This window comes from Arachis ipaensis, chromosome B1 (assembly GCF_059453495.1).
Source record: "Arachis ipaensis isolate K30076 ecotype BB chromosome B1, ASM5945349v1, whole genome shotgun sequence".
Classification (NCBI taxonomy): Eukaryota; Viridiplantae; Streptophyta; class Magnoliopsida; order Fabales; family Fabaceae; genus Arachis; species Arachis ipaensis.
Window position 1 is genome coordinate 43306963 of NC_142436.1, and position 6000 is coordinate 43312962.

Here is a 6000-nt window from a genome sequence, read left to right on the forward strand (position 1 = left end):
AGTGGTATTCTGAGTAGGATCTGGGAAGGGATGACTGTGACGAGCTTCAAACTCACGATTGTTGGGCGTGTGACAGACGCAAAAGGATCAATGGATCCTATTCCGACATGATCGAGAACCGACAGATGATTAGCCGTGCGGTGACAGCGCATTTGGAACGTTTTCACTGACAGGACGGGAAGTAGCCATTGACAACAGTGATGCCCAACATAAAGCTTGCCATGGAAAGGAGTATGAATGATTGGAAGAAGGCAATAGGAAAGCAGAGGTTCAAGAGGAACAAAGCATCTTCATACGCTTATCTGAAATTCCAACCGAAGAATTACATAAGTATCTCTATCTTTATTTTATGTTTTTATTTATCTTTAATTATCAATTCTCCATCACCGTCTGAATTTGCCTGACTGAGATTTACAAGATGACCATAGCTTGCTTCAAGCCGACAGTCTCCGTGGGATCGACCCTTACTCACGTAAGGTATTACTTGGACGACCCAGTGCACTTGCTGGTTAGTTGTGCGGAATTGTGACAAAGTGTGATTCACGTTTGAGAGCTCCAAGTCTTTGGCGCCATTGTTGATGATCACAATTTCGTGCACCAAGTTTTTGGCACCGTTGCCGGGGATTGTTCGAGTTTGGACAACTGACGGTTCATCTTGTTGCTTAGATTAGGTACTTTTCAGAATTTTTAAGAATGAATTCTAGAGTTTCAAGGTGATGTTCTTATCATCACAAAAGCTTATTGATTCTCATCAATTTAGTTGCTGAATGTAATGTCCTGCTGAAGCTTGGCCAACCATGTCTAATCTTTTTAGACTGAAGCTTTAGACTAACATTGCATGATTCCTGGAATTCTTATTAAAAGTTTTGATTCTCTTTATTTTCTTTTTCATATAAGTTTCGAAAATCACAAAAAAAATTTTATAAAATCATAAAAATAAAAAATATTTTATGTTTCTTGTTTGAGTCTAGTATCAATTTTTAAGTTTGGTGTCAATTGCATGTTTTTATTCTTCTTGCATTTTTCGAATATATGCATTATGTTCTTCATTGATCTTCAAGTTGTTCTTGATGATTTCAGTGCTCTAATCTTTAAATTCTCTTGTTTTGTGTGTTTTGTTGTTTTTCTTATGCATTCTCAATTTGTTAAAGCCTCTAATACAAAATTTCTAAGTTTGGTGTCCTGCATGCATTGTTTATTTGATCTTAGTTGCATTTTTATTGTTTCATATCATTAAAAATTCAAAAAAAATATTTTTAAAATTGTGTCTTTTCAAGTCAATAATACAGAGAATTGAAGATTCAGAACATTCAGCAGAAGAATCAAACAGAAAAAGCTGGGCGTTCAAAACGCCCAGTGAAGAAGGAAAACTGGCGTTTAAATGCCAGCCAGGGTACCTGGCTGGGCGTTTAACGCCCAAAAAGGTAGAGTTTTGGGCGTTAAACGCCAGAATGGATGCCATTCTGGGCGTTTAACGCCAGGATGACACTAGAGGGAAGATTTTGTTTTTAATTCAGATTTTTTCAAATCTTCATAATTTTTCAAAATCAAATCTTTTTCAAATCATATCTTTTCAATCATATCTCTTCAAAAATCAATTTCTTTCCATTTTTTTTATTTTCGAAAATCCTTGCTATAATTAATGATTTACTCCAAATTTTCTAGTTGTTACTTGCCTATTAAGAAAGGATCAAAAGTTTTAATTCTAGAATCATATCTTCTAATTTCTTGTTAGTCAAGTAATCAACTTTAATTTTAAAACTTTCTCTTTTTAGTTTGATTTTCAATCATATCTTCTCAATCATATCTTTTCAATCACATTTTTTTCAAAATTAACTCTCAATCATATCTTTTTGATTTCTAATTTTAAAATCTTTTTCAAAAATCACTTAATTTCTTTCCCAATTTTAATTTTCGAAAATCTTAATCAAATTTTCAAATTTCTTTTTATTGTTTCAAAATCTTTTTAATTTATTTTCGAAAATTCTTCCCCTCTTCTCACATCCTTCTTTTTAAGGGACTAACACTTCTCCTCAAGGTACAATTCGAACTCTATTCCTCTTAATAAGTTCGAAATTCTCCTCTCTCTACCTCCTCCTTCTATTCTTCTTTTCCTCTGACACCTCAAGGAATCTCTATACTGTGACATAGAGGATTCCCTACTTTCTTGTTCTCTTCTCTTTCATATGAGCAGGAACAAAGATAAAGGCATACTTGTTCAAGCTGATCCTGAACCTGTAAGGACCTTGAAGAGAAAGCTAAGAGAAGCTAAAGCACAATTCTCTCTAGAGGGCCTAACAGAGCTTTTCAAGGAAGAAGAAGCCATGGCAGCCGAAAATAACAATGCCAACAATGCAAGGAAGGTGCTTGGTGACTTTACTGCACCTACTCCCAACTTCTATGGGAGAAGCATCTCAATCCCTGCCATTGGATCAAACAACTTTGAGCTTAAGCCTCAATTAGTTTCTCTAATACAACAGAATTGCAAGTTTCATGGACTTCCATTGGAAGATCCTCATCAGTTCTTAGCTAAATTCTTGCAAATATGTGACACTGTCAAGACCAATGGGGTTGACCCTGAAGTCTACAGACTTATGCTCTTCCCTTTTGCTGTAAGAGACAGAGCTAGGACATGGTTGGATTTACAACCTAAAGAAAGCCTGAACTCTTGGGAAAAGCTAGTCAATGCCTTCTTGGCAAAGTTCTTTCCACCTCAAAAATTGAGCAAGCTTAGAGTGGAAGTCCAAACCTTCAGACAGAAGGAAGGTGAATTCCTCTATGGAACTTGGGAAAGATACAAGCAACTGATCAGAAGGTGTCCTTCTGACATGCTTTCTGAATGGAGTATCATAGGTATATTCTATGATGGTCTGTCTGAACTATCCAAGATGTCATTGGATAGCTCTACTGGGGGATCTCTTCATCTGAAGAAGATGCCTGCAGAAGCTCAGAAACTCATTGAAATGGTTGCAAATAACCAATTCATGTACACTTCTGAAAGGAATCCTATGAATAATGGGACAACTCAGAAGAAAGGAGTTCTTGAGATTGATACTCTGAATGCCATACTGGCTCAGAATAAAATATTGACCCAACAAGTCAATATGATTTCTCAGAGTCTGTCTGGAATGCAAGCAACAACAGGCAGTACTAAGGAAGCTTCCTCTGAAGAAGAAGCTTATGATCCTGAGAACCCAGCAATGGAAGAGGTGAATTACATGGGAGAATCCTATGGAAACACCTATAATCCTTCATGGAGAAATCATCCAAATCTCTCATGGAAGGATCAACAGAGACCTCAACAAGGTTTCAATAACAATAATGGTGGAAGAAACAGGTTTAGCAATAGCAAGCCTTTTCCATCTCAGCAATAGACAGAGAATTCTAAGCAAGACCACTCTGATTTAGCAACCATTGTCTCTGATCTAATCAAAACCACTCAAAGTTTCATGACTAAAACAAGGTCCTCCATTAGGAATTTGGAGGCACAAGTGGGACAGCTGAGTAAGAAAATTACTGAACTCCCTCCTAGTACTCTCCCAAGCAATACAGAAGAGAATCCAAAGAGAGAGTGCAAGGCCATAAACACGTCTCCCATGGCCGAACCTGGAGAGGAGGAAGAGGCAGTGATCTCCACTGAAGAAGACTTTAATGGGCGTCCACTGACCTCCATGGAGTTCCCGGATGAGGAACCATGGGAATCTGAGGGTCACACAAAGACCATAGAGATTCCATTGAATTTACTTCTGCCATTCATGAGCTCTGATGAGTATTCTTCCTCTGAAGAGGATGAAGATGTTACTGAAGAACAAATTGCTAAGTACCTTGGAGCAATCATGAAGCTAAAAGCCAAGTTATTTGGTAATGAGACTTGGGAGGATGAACCTCCATTGCTCATCAAAGAACTGGATAACTTGACTAGGCAGAAATTACCTCTGAAGAGATAAGATCCTGGAAAGTTCTGAATACCTTGTACCATAGGCACCATGACCTTTGAGAAGGCTCTATGTGACCTAGGATCAAGCATAAACCTCATGCCTCTCTCTGTAATGGAGAAGCTAGGGATCATTGAGGTACAAGCTGCAAGAATCTCACTGGAGATGGCAGACAATTCAAAGAAACAGGCTTATGGACTTGTAGAGGATGTCTTGGTAAAGGTTCAAGGCCACTACATCCCTGCTGACTTCATAATCCTAGAGACTGGGAAGTGTATGGATGAATCCATCATCCTTGGCAGACCCTTCCTAGCCACAGCAAAAGCTGTGATTGATGTTGACAGAGGAGAATTGATCATTCAAGTGAATGGAGACTCCCTTGCATTTAAAGCTCAAGGATATCCCTCTGTCACCATGGAGAGGAAGCATGAAGAGCTTCTCTCAATACAGAGTCAAACAGAGCCCCCACAGTCAAACTCTAAGTGTGGTGTTGGGAGGCCACAACTAAACTTTAAGTTTGGTGTTGAACCCCCACATTCAAACTCTAAGTTTGGTGTTGGGAGGTTCCAACATTGCTCTGAACATCTGTGAGGCTCCATGAGAGCCACTATCAAGCTATTGACATTAAAGAAGTGCTTATTAGGAGGCAACCCAATTTTTACTTATCTATGTTAAACTTCTATTTTCTTTTGTTATTTTATGTTTTCTATATGTTGATGATCATGTGAAATCACAAAAACAATTGATAAAGCAAAAACAGAAGGAAAAACAGAATGAAAAACAGAACACCCTGGAGGAGAAACTTACTGGCGTTTAAATGCCAGTAAGTGTAGCAGAATGGGCGTTAAACACCCAGTCTGGCACCATTCTGGGCGTTTAACGCCAGAAATGGGCACCAGACTGGCGTTTAACGCCAGGAATGGGCAAGAAGCTGGCTGGCGTTAAATGCCAGAAATGGGCAGCAGCCTGGCGTTTAACGCCAGGATTGGCAGCAAGGGGTGTTTTGCACGCCACATGGTGCAGGGATGAGAAATTCTTGACACCTCAGGATCTGTGGACCCACAGGATCTGTGGACCCCAAAGGATTCCCACCTATCCCACACCTCTCTCTCTTCTTCACACATTCACTAATCACCTCAATACCTCTTCCCCAAAAACCCCTCACCTATCAAATCCCACCATTCTCTTCACCACTCACATCCATTCTTCATAAAACCCCACCTACCTCACCATTCAAATTCAAACCACTTTCCCACCCAAACCCACCCATAATGGCCGAAACACAAAGCCCCTTCCATCTCCTCTATTTCTTCTTCTTCTACTCTCTTCTTTCTTCTTTTGCTCGAGGACGAGCAACCTTCTAAGTTTGGTGTGGTAAAAGCTAAAGCTTTTTGTTTTTTTCATAACCATTTATGGCACCAAATGCCAGAGAAACCTCTAGAAAGAGGAAAGGAAAGGCAAAAGCTTCCACCTCCGAGTCATGGGAGATGGAGAGATTCCTCTCAAAGGTGCATCAAGACCACTTCTATGAAGTTATGGCCAAGAAGAAGGTGATCCCCGAGGTCCCTTTTAAGCTCAAAAAGGGCGAATATCCGGAGATCCGACATGAGATCCGAAGAAGAGGTTGGGAAGTTCTCACCAACCCCATTCAATAAGTTGGAATCTTAATGGTTCAAGAGTTCTATGCCAATGCATGGATCACCAAGAACCATGATCAAAGTGTGAACCTGGATCCTAAGAATTGGCTTACAAGGATCCGGGGGAAATACTTAGATTTTAGTCCGAAAAGTGTAAGGTTGGCGTTCAACTTGCCCATGATGCAAGGAGATGCACACCCATACACTAGAAGGGTCAACTTTGATCAAAGGTTGGACCAAGTCCTCATGGACATATGTGAAGAGGGCGCTCAATGGAAAAGAGATTCAAGAGGGAAGCCGGTTCAACTAAGAAGGCATGACCTCAAGCCCGTGGGTAGCGGATGGTTGGAGTTCATCCAACGCTCAGTCATTCCTACTAGCAACCGGTCTGAAGTTACTATAGATCGGGCTATCATGATTCATAGCAT